Raw genomic sequence first — 19,096 nt, 5'->3', positions numbered from 1 at the left:
ACTCAATCTCCGAGTCATACCAAGATGGTCTCCCCAGGTCATACTCCACCGGCTGGCATCCCAGACTCGAAACAGGAAGACAGTGTTGGTCTCGACCTGACAAGGCAAAATGAAGCGAAAACACATACAGACACTTGGAAGGGAACTAAAGTAACATCCCCGTGGAAAAGAGGTCGAGCGTCACGTGAGCGAGAGTCACAATGGGGGACAGACTGCCGATATCAAACTGAGCTCATCGGAGGCACCCCAGACATTGAAGGCCCCATCTCTCCAGACATCCACAACAGAGCTTGTCTAGTCAAAGACGAACCATTGGCGAATACTTATCACGACATACGTCCATCCCAGAGACTGATAGTGGAGATGGACTGAGAAGTCAGTTTACTTGTTTGTTTTGTTACAAAGGGGGGAGATGTTGTGAAGTCAGCATACCAGTAGTTGGGTGTGGGCGGAGCTAGGGGGTCAGAGGAAGAGGAGGAGCGGACTTGGGAAGTGGGCAGTTAGAGTAGGGACAGAGATAAGGATGGATGTATAGCAATAAAGCTCCAGTAATTATAAGTGATGGTGTCTGTAGTTATTGTAGCAGGACGCTACACCCGGCAGTGACATTTTACTAAAATCTCACTTTGCTGCCAAGTTCCCGTCAGAAGCAGTAAGTCTGTCTGTATTTTTCTCTGACATATTGTCCTAGTATTCATAGGCTCATCCCTTAGTCCGACACTCTATAATATCCACGTGTCGGACCTAGCTAAAATCATCAAAGCGCATGGGATGAGCCTTACCTCATATGCAGATGATACTCAGTTAGTCCTGGCCGTCAAAAATGATGGAGAAAGGGTGGCCGAGAGTTTTAAAGCCGGTATGCTGGCAATTGGAGACTGGATGTCCTCCAATTGTCTTAAACTTAATTCCGAAAAGACGGAGGTTGTCATATTTGGACAACTAGCCCCAAGCTGGTCGCCCGCTTGGTGGCCCGCATCTTTCGGAACCCTGCCCAAACCTTCTCCTAAAGTAAGGAACCTGGGAGTTGTCTTAGATGATAACCTTAACTTTGTTGCCCATGCCAACCAAATAGCGGCCACAGCTTTTCACAAGCTGCGACTGGTTAGGAAAATTATCCCCTTCCTACCTGACAGTGCCGGCAAAACCCTGATAAGTTCCCTGGTGTTATCCTCACTGGATTACTGCAATGGCCTATTTGCCAATGCCCAGATCAGTGTAATCAACAAAATGCAGACCATACAAAATGCGGCAGCCAGACTCCTTTCCAGAATCCCCAAACATAACCCATCGCCGATACCATCAGAAACTATCACTGGCTCCCAATCAGAAACCGGATCAAGTTCAAGACTTTATGCATCGTATATAAAGCACTGCATAAACAAGGACCTCAGTTCCTTAAAGATCAGCTGACACCCTACTGCCCCCCCAGACTACTTCGATCCATACCCTCAATGAACTAGTGGTGCCACGCACCAAGACCGTCTCTTGGGGAGATCGCCGATTCATGGTCACGGCACCAAAACTGTGGAACACCTTGCCTCAGTCGATCAGGACCAGCCATTCCCTTTTGTCATTCCGTAAAAAGCTGAAAACCTGGCTGTTTAATCAGTAAACCCCTAAAGAACCAGTTGTGGAGAATTTTTGCAGAAGTCGCAGCGCCGAGACGCCCATGGGCAATTGTTCGCGCTTAACTAAAATGTCATTAATAATAGTTATTATGAAAGTGGCATGCAGCTGAATTCATTTGTTTGTACAACATTTCTTTTAAAGCTCTGGCTTTCAGTCCATGTGCGCCCAAAATTCACTCACTGCAGCTGAAATGACGCAGGCATGAGTGCTTTGGTCAACAGTGCAACACGTCACCTGTTAGAATCCTATTACTTCAAGTGTCACACTTTTCCCTGTTAATGCATGTTTTCATTTAGCCATATAATGGGTCAGCAGACACACATCATGTTATTTTATCTGTTGCCTATGCCAAGCATTCGTAATATAGTGATTCCCTAAGTGCATTGCTGCACCTTGTCTAGACATAACAGAATGCTCACTGGATTTAATTTGTTTTAAGAACTGAATACTTGTGTTGGCTGCATATTTATAGTTTGTCCAATTCCTTTTATTTAATGTCCTAGTGTCAACACACATTTTTCAGGTTTTGCCAGCACAGTGCAGTGCTTTTGTTTGGGTTTTCCTTCGCCCTTTACCTAATCTACCCATAGCTACACCCATTTCAAAAGTACTGGTCTGGGGAAATGTTTTTTTTCTCTTTGTCCTCTACCCTCTACCTAATCTCCTCGGTTAATAGTGCCAGTAACAACACAATAAATTGCATTTCTCAATAAACAAATTATAACACTTTCAGAGTTTCAGTAACTTATATTGCACACCTGCTCACCAAGCTATAATTTACACCAAAAAAAGCTTATTATTAATCACATAGGTGAAACCTACTGCATTTATCTATTATAGTTTCTAATCCCACTTAAAAGTCTTGCATGTAACCATACATTCCACCCTTTCCCGTCTGTTTCATCTCGCCTTGTAAAATTAAGGTAAAACGTTTAAAATAAAAAAAATAAAAACTTTAAAACATTTTTACACAGTTAAAAACGCTTTAAATTATTGTTACAGGCCAACACGAGACAGACCTTATGTGGGAGTAGGTGGTGAATTCTAAAAAAGATTCGCGCTGTAGCATGGCGAATGAAGCATCACGTTCTTTACGATTAGTTAGCACTCTAGTTCTTTATTATCATTTCGAAGCCTCACTGAAGACGTGCGCATGCGTAAAACGAGCAGTGCGCAGACGCTGAACGTCGGTGCAAGACGATCCATGTTGGTGTTCTTACCATGTGTTGGCAAATAGGCTTGCATAGGTGACAGTAATATGCTGGACATCGGCTAGTAAATGTAATTGAAGACGTTTTCCAACACACAACCTGCCGACAAGAACGTGACCAGACGACGCCAATACATTATCACTAAACTAGTGAGGACGCAGGTGAGTGACGCTACAACTACCTTCACTGGGGGTAAACTGCAAAGGTCATGAAGGAAACCCTATATGTGGGTCATCCGCGGAGTGATGCGAGCCAGGCAAGGGATCAGCACTTCAGATCGCCGTACATGTTGAGTAGCAACTATTGCAGACAGAGTGACGTTCCTCGCAGTCATCTAGTCCTGCCGTAGTTGATAGGGCGGACTGGGCTCCTTTCCTGCAGCTGCAAGTACCTATGATGTTTAGACCTTTCGATGAAACCTTAAGTTCATAACAGAAGTATTCACATCTGCATAGTCTCGGTATAGTCACTGACCCCATTTGTTTACTTAATACCATTTTTTTGTAAATAACAGAAAAGACCTACGTTTTGCTAAATAGATGTATAATTAAGCCACGCCTGCAGCTACATAATATACGTCAGCATCTACATGCCACACAGTAGACAGCAGCAACCTACTCTAACATATACAGCTGCTACTTATCACAGACAGTAGTCACATAACTACATTTCAGCGCCATATGGAGCCCTGGAAGGTAGGCGCAGGCCTGAACTGGAGTGGGGTAAAGGATGAGGCTGACAGATACTGGTTTGTTTCTGTACCGGGGTTATTATTGTTAGGGGGCATGAACGCGCCTGCGTGATTATGGAGACCAGTGGAGTGTTATTGCTAGGTAGTTGCAAATATATCTTGAAAGTCCTTTTAGGGGTAAATGTAAAGTCACTTGGGACTGTTTTTTTCTTTTTCTTCGGGGGAACGTGTGCTTGTAATATGTTCCCAGATATAGATTAAAATGTTCAAACATGCTAGGCATGGCGCATGATATAAATTCAAGGAAGTCTGTAAAATATGGGGCAACATCCCACAGCTTATTTCCAGAGGTTAACAAAAACTACCTAGCAGCAGTGCTTGAAATGGAAAAATAGAAGTGCAGGTACTCTGTACCAGAGTACCTGCTTGTTTCTGAGAAGTCCTGGTACACTCCTATTAAAAGTATTACATTTCTCTTGAGAAGTGCCAGTACGCTCCCTCTCAGAATAAACAAGCATCCCCATAGCCAATAGGTCTCGCCTTTGGGACATTATAAGTGTTTAGCCATGCATCAGTTGATGTTGTACCAAGGATATTGTGCTGCATAATTAAATACTTGTAAGGTCCCAAAGGCGAGACCTATTCGCTATTCCAATGCTTGTTCTTTTTGATGCAGCTAACAAGCACCGCCACTAGGTGGTGCCAAATACTGTGTTTTCTCTTGCGCCCGAGTACATGCCTTACCAATTCCGAGCAGCTCCTCTGAGCAGACATCACAGAGAAGCTCCAACAAAAATCTTGGCTCCCGTCCTCAAACGCATCAGACCTATTTGGGACTAGACAGTAACCTTTCTGGGCTCCAGCTGGTCTGGTGAGGGTTGGCGGAGGCATAGAATACCCATCACAGGAAGGGGCACGAGCCTGTAAGATCTGTGCAGACTGCAGTATATTTCTGGGGTCCGAGGCTCGAACCATAGCGCTCTAAAATGACTGCATACCTAAACTCAGCGCTATGCAAAACTTCTTAGTTATCATATACAAGACACACAAATAAAAAGTGAGGGTTAAAGGGTTTCAGTCTCAGAGAATTTTTAAAGCGCACTTCATACCTGCGAGGGTCTCAAGGCGCTGGGGGGGGGGAGGCTGCAGCTAGTGGTCGAAGAGCCAGGTCTTGAGTAGTCTCCTGAAGGTCAGCGGGTCTTCAGTTTGTCGGAGGAGGAGGGGGATGGAGTCCCAGGTTTTGGCGGCGCGGTGGGAGAAGGACCTGCCCCCGGAAGTGGTTCTGTGGATGCGTGGGACGGTGGCCAGAGACAGGTCAGCGGAGCGGAGTTTCCTGTTAGGTACGTTGAATGAGAGTCGGTCATTGAGGTAGGCAGGGCCGGTGTTGTGAAGTGCCTTGTGTGTGTGGGTCAGGAGTTTGAAGCTGATTCTCTTGTCTACGGGGAGCCAGTGCAGGATTCTCAGGTGGGGGAGATGTCGTCTCGGCGCGGTACGTTGAGGATCAGGCGTGCAGAGGCGTTCTGGATTCTTTGAAGTCTGTTGATGAGATTGGACGAGGCTCCGGCGTAGAGGGCGTTGCCGTAGTTGAGTCTGCTGCTGATGAGGGCGAGGGTGCCGGTTTTACATGTGTCTGTCGGGATCCATCTGTAGATCTTGCAGAGGATGTGGAAGCAGGTGGAGGACACTGCGTTGACTTGGTTGGTCATGCTGAGCTTCGGGTCGAGGATGACTCCAAGCTTGCGTACGTGGTTGGTAGGTGTGGGGGGGGGAGGGGGTGCCCAGAAATGCAGGCCACTAGGAGTCGTCCCATGCTGAGGGGTTGGGCCCGAGGATGGGGATCTCTGTCTTGTCCGTGTTCAGTTTGAGCGGGCATTTTTGCATCCAGTCGGCGACGGCCTTCATAACACCGTGGAGGTTGGTTTTGGCAGTGAGGGAGAGGATCACCTGAGTGTCGTCGGCGTAGATTATGTTGAGGTTGTGTAGTCTGGCGAGGTGTGCGAGTGGTGCCATGTAGACGTTGAAAAGCGTCGGGCTGAGGGAAGATCCTTGTGGGACATCGCTGATGGTCTTGGTGATTCGGGAGTGGTACGGGGGGAGGCGGATCCTTTGGGTTCTGTCGGAGAGGAAGGAGGTGATCCAGTCCAGGGCCTTGTCGCGGATCCCTGCGTTGTGGAGGCGTGTGCGTAGTGTGTGATGGCAGACGGTGTTGGATGCGTCGGAGAGGTCCAGGCGGATGAGGGCTGCTCTCTCGCCGTTGTTGAGTAGGAGTCTGATGTCGTCTGTGGGGGCGATGAGGGTGGTCTCAGTGCTGTGGTTCCTGCAGAAGCCTGACTGGGAGGGGTCGAGGATGCTTTTGTCTTCCAGGTATCGGGTAAGTTGGGTGTTGGCGATGTTCTAGATGACCTTGGCTGGGAACGAAAGCAGGGAGATGGGCCGGAAGTTCTTGAGGTCGCCCGGGTCTGCCTTGGGGTTTTTCATCAGGGCGTTGATCTTGGCGTGCTTCAAGCTCTCGGGGAAGATTGCCGTCTCGAAGGAGAGGTTGATGATGTTACGCATGTAGGGTGCGATGGAGCTGGCAGCTTTGTTGATGACGTGGTGGGGAGAGGGTCGGAATGGGCGCCTGAGTGGATGGTGCTCATGGTCTTGATAGTGTCCTCGGTGTTCACGTTGGTCCACGTGGTGAGGTGGTCGTGTTCGGTGGGTCCGGTGTGGTGCGGTTGGCAGGGATGGACCGAGGAATGAGGCTGTCGTGAATGTCGAAGATCTTGTTGTGAAAGAAGGCAGCGAGGGCATCGCACAGGGCTTGAGACGGTGGGATGTCGTTGGTGCAGGAGCTAGGGTTAGAGAGCTCCTTCATGATGTTGAAGAGCTCCTTGTTGTGTGCGTTGTTGTCGAGGCGGTCTTTGAAGGAGGCCTTCTTGGTAGTCCTGATGAGGTTGTGGTGGTTGCGGGTGGCGTCTTTGTGGGCGGCGCGGCTGTGGGGTGTCTTCTCTTTGTGCCAGATGTTTTCCAGTTTCCGACAGGTGCGCTTGGAGACTAGGAGTTCCGGGGTGAACCAGCTGGCTCTCTGGCTGGTGTCCCTGTTGGTGCGCTGTCTTATAGGGGCCAGGTTGTTGGCTCAGTTTATCATCCAGAGTCTGAGGGTGTGGGCCCCCTCCTCGGGGTCGGTGGGGTTAGTCGGTGGGTTCAGTTAGAGGTGTGTCTGTAGGAGTTCCTTGGTGACCTTGCCCCAGCGACGTTGGGGGATCTGAAGGGTGCGGTGACGTGTGACGGGTTTCTGGAAGGTGAAATGGACGCAGCGGTGGTCGGTCCAGGTGAGTTCGGAGGCGTGGCTGGTGGCAGCTTCGAGTTAAAATCCCTGAACAATGCCAGACATTACAGGATTGGGATATGGCAACGAGGCGCTATGAAGCACAAAATGAGCTCCCTTCCCCAACAAGCATTGGCCGCCTGCGTGCGTATGTGCACGTGCAGTCTGCTCTTTTTCTAAGCACACACTCGTGCTTGTGGCGCCCCGCTGTGCACTCCTACAATCTGTATGCCGCCACAAGCACGAGTACGTGCTTGGAAGAAGAGCTGTACGACGTTTAAAGGTCTCCTATGCAGTGCATGCGCGCTGCGTAGGCAAGACCTAAAAAGTACTGACCGTACCGGTCCATTTAAAGCACTGCCCAGTAGTAAAAGCGAATGAGGTAATTGTGTTGCTAGGCTCATTAAATGGAATGGCTTTGAGGTGTTTCAAGTTGGCACTTGGCGTCTCCGGCCCTGGGCTTTAGACAACTGGCTGGTAGCAACTGGGGGGCCCTTTTATGTGCAGACCCCAGTGCTTTCCCCAGACCCCCTATTCCTGTGGATCCTGCTTATAACTAAAATAATCGACCGGTCGGAAATGGATGATCATCGAAAAGTTATTTTGCTGCTTGTGTAGTGGTAACTACAGTTAGTCGTCTCACAAGAGTGCATTTCATGAAATGCGGCTTCATATGCGTTTGACTTGTATTTTTGGTCTTAAAAAATTCAGTAGGTGGAACACACAGGACTTTACACTGACAAGAAATTCGTGCCCTTGTTAGGTCGAGCCTGAGCTAGCGCCCAAGCGCTACTCTGTGGATGATCTGTGGTAGTTCAGTACAGGAGAGAAGCCCCCCGCCCATATTTTTCATTGGCTTGTGTCTTTGTCCTTCGTAAATGCTGTCTGATTCCTAAATAGGCTTATTAGTCCCTCCTTAGTACAGCCATGTCGTCATTTGTCACCTCCCATGGCTACTGGCCCCGTTACTTGGTTGTTACATGGAACATGTACTATTTTATTTATTGAGTTTCTCCTACTTAAATCACGACGTGCTTTGTTTACATTCAGTGCTTCATGCGCGCTTTCACTTTTAAAAGCAGCGGGGACAATGCAGTTGTTTGTTTGCAATGCCATAGGTTTCGCATTTAAATGCGAGACCTATAGCATTGCAAGTATTTTAATGTAGTAACTTTTTCTTCCTTTGTTTGACAAGAGCGGGGTTTATAAAGCACTTTAAAATCCCACCTGTGACTCCATTCCTTCCAGAATACGTAAATAGCTTTCATTCTCGCTCAGTGCTGTTACTTCCTCCACTTGCGCTGCAGTTGCTCTCGCTCAGTGCTGTTACGTCATCATCTTGCGCTGCAGTTGCTCATGGCAACCGTTTCTAACACAACATCTAGCCTCTACGATACTGGATGCTGTAAGTAGGCCTTGCTCAGTCCTCTGCACTTTTCTGTATGGGCACGGGTATCATCTTGCTCTTTTTGTAGAGTCTCTGAAACCATAAGCTTAAAACCTTAGCTCATTGTGATAAGTTAATGTGCTAATAACACAATGCATAGCCGAGGAATCTAGACCGCACGCATACATAGTTGATCTGAGGCCAGGCGTGTGCTTGGATGTGAAGACCTAGGTTCAGGTACCCACATAGTACATACACACGTACTCCCAAGCTTGAATTTAAGTCTGCAGGAATTTTAATTCTGGTACTTTTATTTCGCCAACTCTGATAAGGACTGGGTAACTAAGTTATCCTAGCATGGAAGGTGTTGTTTACTAAAGACATATGAAGTACACATTGCTGACAAATGCCCTTGTCATGTAAGGAGCATGCATGAGTTGATGTAAAGAAGGCCTTAGCCACATGATGTAGTACCAAGCTTTAAAGAAACAAAGTAATTAATACAGGTGAGCGTCAGGGAGCAGCTGCTGCCTTACACCACGGCTCTGCAACTGCCCCACAATCATAAGATGCAGCACACACATTCCAGATGGCATCATAACATTCTACTATAACCCACGAGCCTTAAAGGTAAAGAGCAACACAACACATCCCCCTCTCTTCAATAAGAGAAAAGAAAGGAGACATACCTAAGGAATAAAACAAGGCAACAAAACAAAGGAAAATAAGGGAACAAAATTAGCAACCAAAAAAACAAAACAAAATAAACGCACTAATTATTCCGTAACATAGTCTTTAAGCCAAGAGGATAGTGTACGAGTTATTTTACCCAAACTCCTCTCAACATTCAACTCACCACTGGTATTGTTTAAAACACCACCGGCATTGTGAACACCGACACTTCCCCCCCCCCCCCTCCTCTCAACCGGATTGACCCACAGCAAATTAATCATTCACCACCCCATTGGTGTTTCCACCTACTCCAGCAAATTGTGCTTTTTAAACAGCTATTCTCAAAATGGTCTTCCATCCAATCATACATATTTGGGATACAGGGCGTTTCTTCCTCCACACCATCATACTGATCTTGACTAATGGCAATACTTTTCAAATTCCAAACCTTTCATCACTTAGTCTAACTGCATTTCTCAAAACCTCAATTACTTGTTTCTGTGGTTCAAAACGACTCTCACCCTTAGGTACTTTGTAAGGTTTCTTCACACGCACCCATTCACCAACTTTAATTTCCACATCTTTCGTACCCTGGTGGTTGTCATAAAATTCTTTACTTTTAGAATGAAGCAACTCCAAGTCATTCTTCACTTCAGTAGGTGACCACTGTGCACTTTTCCCATCCATTAACCAACCAGGATTGATTTTACTTCTCGGTAACCTCCCCCTCATCATAACAAAGGGAGACAACCCTGTACCAGTGTGCACTGTCGTCCTGTAAGACCAGACTGCCTTTTGTACTTGAACCGTCCAATCCATTTTTTTACTAACAGCTGCCTGAATAACACCTTTGATCACCCTGTTGAATCTCTCAACGGTGCCATTCCCACTAGGATTGCAGATGGCATCATAACATTCTACTATAACCCACAAGCCTTAAAGGTAAAGAGCAACACAACAGTTGAGCACAGGAGCCAGTGTGCTCTCATATAGATAGAAGTGTGTGAGCCAACAAAGTAGCAGGGGAAACTGAGCCAGAGCCGGGCAGCTTGGCTCTGGCTCTTAGAGCAAGAGCCGAGCATTGAAACAATTTGACATGTAAATCATGCAACAACTATCATGTTGGAATATGAATACCCTATTACACCAATTCGAGGGTGGATATTGTTTCTGTCTTCTGCATTCTTCACTGTGTAATTTCATGCTATTCTAATATGTGGATCATATTTACACGTGTCTTGTTACTGTTAGTAACGTTTTTGATTAAATCCTGTATCTGTGTATACTGGATAACCATAATAAACAGCCACTGGCATGTAAATTGGTACCTATACTACATAAAGGTTCAAAATAATAAAACATATAAAGACTATAATATGAAAGATATCCTCAGATTCAAAATCGTAATTCGATTTAGCTCATCAGATTATTTGTGAAGTATTTATTAAAAGTGAGGCTGTTTCAACACGACCTGAGAAACATCCCTGCCCTTTCCCTGATGACAATGCTATTATTGAACTAACAGACAAGTCATGTTGTCGTATATATCCTATATGTGAACTACATTCTTATTATATAGATGGAGTACATTACTGTCTATTAATTCAAATGCAAAGGAGGTTTTTGTACAACTCTCTTCCTAAACTTGCGTATTAGAAGGTGCACGCATATGTGATAAACTAAATAGAGGTTTAAAAAAAAAAAAAACATTTGCCTAGGATCACACAATTTGGTTAAACAAGGAGGCCAGGGTGGATTCCAGATAGTCCAATTTCACACTTTGCAATTAAGTCATAAGATGGGTATCTCTTTCTGACCTCTAATTTTAATGTGTTGTCTTTAATTTTTGGTGTATGAAATTAGAGATAGGGCAGTTTTACATAACGCAAACCATGCTCAATGGCATAAGACCACTCCAGACACAGACTACAATACACATTGTTTTTCTGCACCGGGTGATTTGCCAGAATTCACAGCAGGTCACAAGTCAGGGTATAGGTAGGTACACAGCGTCCACTCACTCTTTTCACAGGGTGGACACCGTCCACCCTACCAAGAAGTTGGGCCTCACAGAAATATGCTGAACATGTCCCGGTACATTTTTCAGATACTGGGACACGTTCATCAGAGCCTGTACCTTGTCTGCTTTCCATTTTCAGCACCAACGTGCCGGCAGCAAGGGAGATTTTTTTCACCTCCAGCTAGGCTGAAGTTAAGGGGCCATCAGGCCTACTTTTTTTTAATATCCTGACTGGGGAAGGGGGGCCTGGAACCTCACACTTTATAAAAATAAAATATTGGAATTCATTTGTTTGTAATCTGAACGTACAGTCAAAGAAATCATAAGCACCCAGTCCAAATTGGTTGTTGGGCAACAGCATTTGGTGCAGAGCACAAAAGGGAACCTCACACTAGTATGTAAATGCCACAAGAGGGAAACAAAGGTACACAGCCTGTTATCTCTTCACAGGTACTTAAGAGGCACGTTTTTGACTTAGTTCACTCCCTGTGTATAAGTGCATGCACTATAAAAATGTCAGATGTTTTGGTCTGTCCCAGTATTTACACAAATAACAATTTCGATAGCACTGTTTTATTTCTTTTATAACGCTAAGCAACCCAATGCATGGTGTCAGAGCTCTTTACGTAACATACACATTAAGCATTGGCAATAAATCATATACATGTGTAAATGTACAAGATGAGGTACATGAGACAGTGAGGGTTACAAGGTGTAGGAGTCACACACATGTCCTTCATACCTCACTGTAGTCTTTAGAAGGATTTCAATTTCTGAACTGCAGGTAACAAAAGTATCTCTCTGTTAAAACAGTAACCCACTTTACTATTTACATAAAATAAAAATCTGTCATCTGTGCGTTAGATGATGTGCTTTGTAGGAAATACATTTACCTTCTCTACTACTTTGATTCAAATCTGAGACTTCACAAAACACAAATCTCTCCAGCAAGTGCATTAACTACCAGTGTTATCTCACCATAATAACTATTCCCTGTGATTTACTGGGCACCTTCGCAGCAGATGCCTTAAACCAATCAAGTATTTTAAAATGTAGACTTTGCAACCAATTAAACATAACAGATCTACTACCATGCTTCTCATTGTTGCCAATTTCTTTGTGGCAGGGTTTAAAACAATAAATGTATTAGTTGAGGCCCAGATTTTGAGTCAGGATTGCAGCACTTTTTTTGGCAGAACCCCAATGCCAAATCGTATTTGTTAAATCTCATAATGCGCTTAAATGTACTCATGATATACCTGATAAACCTATGTGTGAGGTCTTAATATCTGTTGTCACTTCTTATGTCACTTCTTATGATGTCACTTCCAGTGAGGTCACGTTCAACTTGTTCTTGGTGGGTGAATACGTAATATATCCTAGTTTATAAAACGACCGTCGCACAACCCCCACAGACAATGGAAACCGCAACAGCAGCAAAAAGTGGCAGGAAACAAAGGTGAGGGGGCAAAGGGAAAAGACAGAATCCAAGCGGAAGATAACATGGAGTACAAGAAGTAACCTATCATATGAACATGGTAATTGACCTAACTGATATACCTTTATCCCAGAAAGATTGACCTTTTATCGCCTGGTCTCTCCTTTTGTCCTGTCTCAGGCTTTGACTGTGCCCAAACAAGGGTGGATTTATTCAAATTTGTGCGCAAGCTGAGATTAAAGAAATTCTTCAGCATGTAGTCAAAACCAAGACAGTTGTTGACAAATGAAAGAGGAGAACATGATATTCTACAAGTCTGTGATGTAGATTACACAAAAGACTTGCACTCCCTAGAAGGAACAGAGACAGATCCCGCTGTAGGGAATACACAACTTTTGGACAGGGCAGGGATAGATGTGGAAGAAGGGAGTCACACCAACTTTAGATGAACATCTAGATTCATTCCTCCCCACTATGCATGGTGGTATAGAAGTGTTTTCTGATCTAATCTCTACAAAATTTAGTAAAATGAAAATTCTATCTGATGTGAAAATTAGAAAGATGTTTATACAAAATTAGCAATTCAGGCGGGTAGTAAGACAAGCATTTGCAATGCAATAGGTCTCGCATTTACACAAGTTTAAGCTATTGGCATTGTAAATGACAATGCCTTTTATTTATGTTTTAAAAGCTAAAACATAAATAAAGGCATTGTAATTTACAATGCCACCGGCTCAAACTTGCGTAAATGCGAGACCTATTGCATTGCAAATGCTTTTTTTTATAGTGTTATCAAGATCGTTTTTAATGCGGTGAGTGCCTGCTGCAAGTTGTGTGTGTATAACTTGTGCATCACAGGCCTCCATTTGTGGTGGGAAATCTGCATGCAGAAGAACTGGTTTGCGGTGTTTTTTCCCCCCGATCACCTCTCTACCCTGTTCTCCTGACAGCCTTTGAGTGGGGTGATCCTCCTCACAGTGGGGTAGTCTCCGGCCTGGAGCTCTAAACAAGGCACAACGAAGTGTGAACTATCTGCACCTAGCTATGCACAGCCACAAAGACGGTCACTAGGAAGGCAACAAAATATATCTTTTTTTAACGTAAAGGCCCTCCTTACTCTGAACAACTGATACTGCAGCCCCCTTCCCTCCCCTCCCTTCCACAAGTGGCAGTGCTACAGGAAGACTGAGCAGCCCCTCCCAGCAAAAGGACCTAATCGAATTTTGTAGGAGTCTTGTCTCCTTTGTCCTCCCTTCCACTGTCTGGAAAAACATCACCACCCTATCTTGTGCACAAGAACAGAACGGGGGCTTTCAAATTGAACCCACAGGCCTTCATCACCCAGCTTAGCTCATAAGCACAATACATATACTACAATACATGAAAACACAGACCATATGCACTTGGATGTGATTATGTGATGGTATAAATCTGAATGTGAATTGGCGAGACACTCTCAGCCAGTGCCAAAGAGCGAATTGTGAGTGAAAAACCTTTAATTACTGAATAGTGAGGGTAGATCTTTAAACAAGACCTTCGCTTTTTCAATGCCAACCCCCCTTGTGCAGAATTTAGACCCCGTACTAAGATTGGGATACTCCAGACTGTTTAAAAGCGGTACCCTAGGCTTGGCACGAGGCAGGTTCAGACGCGTCCTGTTTAAATGCTGTGTGTAAATCAGAATTGCATGTTTGTTGTCTGCCCGGGTTTGGAGCACTATGTATAAATTGTTTATTTCTACGGCTTACGTCCTCCGATTGCTTGGTATCTCAGAAAGCCTTCTCCCACTATACTCCTAAAACCCTGCATGAAAAATTGACCTTGACTGACTTCCGCTTGATTCCGCTACTTTTTTTTCCAGAGTGGCCCTCTTCTTACCTTCCATCCTCCACATGCTTTCTATTTCTGAGTATAGCCTCATTTTGGACTCGTGCCTCTGTCTTAATCCAGTTTATTGTAATTCTGTAATTGACGGATAATCATTCCATGGATCATAACCTGATTTCATAGATCTTAACCACCCCTCTTTAAAACCCTATTCCTATATCCTAACATGACCTAATGTCTGCCAGTCAACTACACCAACCAATCACCTTAAACCAAAAAGCCTCTATCACTAAGTAACTGGAGTAATTGTATGCGATTTTTCTTGAGAGCACATGACTAATCGCAATAACCACTAGATTAACCTGTAATCTTGGATTCCGGAGTAGCGTGCTACACGCTGTAAATTGCTTCAATGTCCCGTCAGGGGTAGTAAGTACTGTGTAAATACAGTTGCAATAGCATAACAGCTAATAGGACTTAAAGATCCAGTTTTCCTGTTAGCGTGTGATGCAGCAGTTGTCTCTAGAGGCTCAAGTATCAAGGATGCAGCAGGTTTTATTTTAGGGGGCCTCTGTGTTGGGATTCAGGTGTAGTCCTCTTTTTGTGACCATGTCCGTGTGCTCATGTGACCTGCTGGGGGGAGTTAAATGCTGCCTTCTCCCTTCCCACCTTGCTTGATATCTATTCCATGTGGTTTCTGGTCTTGGGCTCGGGACGATTTTGGATTCAGTGTTCTGCAGGCTGTTGTTCACGGGCTCGTGAGCACCTTTGAGCACCTCTCCTTGTTTTTTGGATATCCTTGCCCCATTCCTATCCTGTCCCCGTTCCTTCCCTGCTCTTTGGTTCCTGTATTCGTTTTGTTCCCCCCCCCTTGTTGTTGTCCCTTGTCTGTTGAGACTTATAGCCCAGATGGGTTATGGGGGTTGCCGGGGCTCCAGCGCTCTCTTGAACAATCGTCAGTAGTCCGGCCGGATTACGATAGTAATTCACTAAAGACTGTGGGAGTTACGATAGGCGCATTTCCGCGTCTTTCCTACCCCATCGACATCGTTGTGTTGGGTGGAGTGAAAGTCGGGCGCTTCCGGTTCGAGCAGAAGCAGCGTTGGAAGCCGGTGGTGTACAGCGTCCTTGCCTGATTAATTCCCCGTTCTTTGTGTGGACATTGTAAGAATCCCAAGGAGGTTTTTTCAGTCGTCATAACGACTTTTTCCTCCTTTATTGACAGACTCTGCGTGTTTCAGATTCCCTCTAGGTTCCTTAGCCCCTTTACTTTTATGCACTGCAATTGATACCTTTTCAACTCTGGACACCTCCACAAGACTTCAGGCACAGCTACTGCGGGTAAGAAGGTTTCTGGGTATTACTGGGCATGGTCACATTGAGAAGTACTATGTGTTGTAGTGACATAAATGTTAGACTGTAAACCTTACCTGTTTTGTAGGTGCAGTCACGTGGAGATAAGAACACTCTGGTCATTGCAGAAGTCCATAGAAGAATTCCCGGGGTCCCTTATTTGTCAAATCCCTTTTCCCGCCCCCTGTCCATTGCTCCTCTGCTGTCTCATTGTTTCACCCTCAGTGAGTCGCTTATGGGCTAGGGTAGTGGATCGGGTCATTCATCGCTCCTGCAGTGTATGGGCATAGATGGCAGAAACCAACACTCTGCACCCCAGTTATGCAGAGCTATTATCGGACCCCAACACTAATCAATTGGTAACGACTCTGGAGACGCCGGGACTGGTGCAGATGGTGGTGGGACCTACCCATCAGGCTGGCCACACTCTGGATCTGCCATTCACTAACTCAACCAAACTTACAGGAGAGCAACCTTTACCTCTACTTTGGCAGACCACAATTTATAAAAATGTTGTATACCCATTGATGTCTCGAATAACTGCCATAATAATGACTCCATCTGGATCAGACCCTGGCGTAAAGTCACTCAAGCAACATCCTCAGTTCATTTCAACTTCCAGTCTGTGTCTCACACAGAAAATGTTGATCAGGTACCCACAGCTTTTGCAGTCTCAATCACACTGACTCTAAATACAGTGGCACCTTTGTCAAGGGTCAAGATCAGGACTAAAGCGTCACCATGGTTTACGTCCGTCCTAAAGATTGACCAACAGCTCAGTAGGACTGTTGAACATCAAGGAGGAAAACTAAAGCAATTGAGGACCGTATAAGATACAACCATATCCACTGTACTTACCTAAGTATTATTAAACAGGCCATTAAAAGCTGTATTTGACAGACAGGTGTAACAATGGTGCAAACTCCAATAAAGAGCTTTATAAAATATTGAAGGAGTTTACCAACCCTCACACCGACCAGCATATTGATAAAAAAGGAAGACAAAGTGTCAGCCCAGTCTTGGGAGGGGGACACAAGACTGGGCTTACACTTTGTCTTCCTTTTTTGATGAAAAGGTCAAAGGTATTTATCCTCAGCATGGTCTTTTCCTCAGCATGACAACAACAATGTGGACTCTCACCCTGCCATCAATAGCCATCTTACTCTGCCTATACTGTCGGAATTTAAAGTGGTTACTCAAGAAGAAGTCTTCGTAGCCTTAGCAATAGATTAAATCAGGCTCCGCAGCCGACCTTCTCCCACCGTCTGCCTGCATTAATATAGCACCTCTTTTAATAACCAAACTTACAGAGATATTCATCATGTCACTAGACCAAGCCGTGGTCCTGACTAGATGGAAAACGGCGCAAGTCAAGCCAATTCTGAAAAAGTCAACTTCAGATCCGAGGGTACCTGTCTACCCCACATCGCTGCTGCCTTATTTCAGGAAGGTGCTTGAATCCCTGATAAATAAACAACTAACTACCCATTTGGAAGATCACGGTTTGCTAGATCCATCGCAATCAGGGTTTCGGTCGGCACATACAGGGCTGGACTGGGAACCACAACCAGCACTGGCAAAGTGCTTGGCCTGCCCCCCTCCCCACTCTTGGGGGGGGGGGGGGTTGAGGTGCAGCCAAGCTCTTTGCCGGGCCGGTTTTCAGCCGATTTTGGTACAGGTCCAACGGCCCTGTAACAAAAACGTCCCCAGGGGCACAAAACCGCCCACCACCCGTGCGGCGCACCGGGGGATTGCCCGGTGCCTGCAATGGCCAGTCCGGCCCTGGGCACATAGTACCGAAACAGCAGTGGTAGAGGTGATTGATAATATCAGGTTGGCCCTAGATAACAGAGAATCAGCCATGCTGGTCCTTTTGGATTTGTCAGCCTTCTTCGACACCATCTCCCATAGCATTTTAGAACGACGACTCTGGGAGTCTGAGGGAAAGCCCTGGACTGGTTCAAAAACTATCTAATGAACTGCACAACCACAGTACATATAGGTACCCTAGCCTCATGTAGTAGGTCTGTAAGTATAGAAGTCCCTCCGGGCTCTATCCTGAGCCCTATGCTTTTCAACCTTTATGTAACACCTTTGGCCAGGGTAAAAAGGTCCTATGGTTTTGACGCAGTGTCATATGCTGATGACACTCGACTGTTGATCACGTTTGGTTCCGACCCGGCTGACACAATGACTCGGTTTAAAAATTGCATGATTCATATTAACAACTGGATCAGCAACAACAAACTACGGCTCAACCGCAGCAAGACAGAGATCATTCTGATTGCGCACTGCTTGTTTGGGGGATGCCAATCTCGGAATAACTATTGACAGCAAGTTGTCTATGAAAAACCATGTCAATCTTGCAATAGGCACCTGCTATGGGATCCTGCTGAAACTATGCAAAATGTCCAAATGGCTCCCTATAGAGTCTAGGAAATCATTTGTGCAGGGTCTTATTGTAAGCCGTCTGGACTATGGGAACGCTTTATTAGCCTCCCTAAAGGAAGATCTACTCTCCAAACTTCAGATTCTGCAGAATACAGCTGCCAGACTCATCTTAAGTCTCCCACCAAGATCTCTATCAGCACCCAGTCTGAGGATTCTTCACTGGCTTCCGGTAAAAAAAAAAAGAGGTTGTTTTAAAATTCTATCCCTCATCCATAAGAGCATATAAGGAACTGGTCCTAGTAATTTAGCGAAAAAACAAAATTGCCATTAATATTGGTGGTTTTGTTTACCCAGGTTCTTTCATCCTTAGGCAGTCAATTGACAGCAATTTTATGGCAAGACCGGAGGCTCCCATTATGCTTTCTTATCTTACCTTTATTATCACAGCAGCCAAGATAAGTAGTAAAAACTACAGTTCCCAGGGGCCCGGGTAAACCACACTGGCCAATGGGAATGTAAAGAACACAAATGGGAATGTAAAGAACATGATATCAAACAACCAATCATGACACAGTAACCTATAAAATGTCACATCTGATTGCGCAGCTTCTTCTTTTCTTGCTGCTCGCAGTCAGATAAGTGTTTATCTTTGTGCTCGTATATATTTAATGTGTACTGATTTAAATGCTTCCTTTTGATACTTATATTCTGTGTCTTATTTTGCTTTGTGCTTTGTTTGCTAAGTGCGGAAGTAATTCCTGCGCCTTGCTAGCGGTGTTGGAACGCGTCTCACGCCTTCCGCTCCGTTTCCCCCCGCCGGAGCGCTGTGCTTGGTTTACCCCTGTGGCGCAGTTCCCCGCTCGTGCTCTTCGAGCGTTTCCATTTCTGGTGCCTTTGTTTTTGCCCCGTTAGCTTAAAACTGCCTTTTGTTCCCAGCCCTTACCGGAGTTCTCTGCAACGCTTCTCTCCCGGTCCACACGCTCGTGTCTGAGCGTTTTCCCGTCTTTGGCCCCGCCTTTCTGGGAGTGTTTCTCCTTTTGTTTTCCCGGCTTGGAGAATTGTTAACCCCTTCCTCCCTCGCTTCCTTACAACTTTTTACTATGGAAACAGACAGGTCTCCAGAGCGTGTGGAAATGGCTGAAGAAGGTGAAGCCTTCAAACATG

At 45.4% G+C, this 19,096-nt stretch overlaps 1 protein-coding gene across 1 annotated transcript in view; it reads left to right on the top strand.

The window, feature by feature from the left end:
• The first annotated feature begins 2,785 nt into the window (after nt 1-2,785).
• Nucleotides 2,786-19,096, top strand: part of MRPL24 (mitochondrial ribosomal protein L24) — a 74,033-nt gene continuing 57,722 nt past the window's right edge. Inside the window, exon 1 of the mRNA XM_086943717.1 lies at nt 2,786-3,004. The gene's annotated coding sequence lies outside the window, so the exon portion shown is untranslated. The remainder of the gene's footprint in view (nt 3,005-19,096) is intronic.

This window comes from Lissotriton vulgaris, chromosome 11 (genome assembly GCF_964263255.1).
Source record: "Lissotriton vulgaris chromosome 11, aLisVul1.2, whole genome shotgun sequence".
Lineage (NCBI taxonomy): Eukaryota > Metazoa > Chordata > Amphibia > Caudata > Salamandridae > Lissotriton > Lissotriton vulgaris.
The sequence above is the reverse complement of the archived record's forward strand: the minus strand, read 5'-3'. Positions and strand labels throughout refer to the sequence as shown.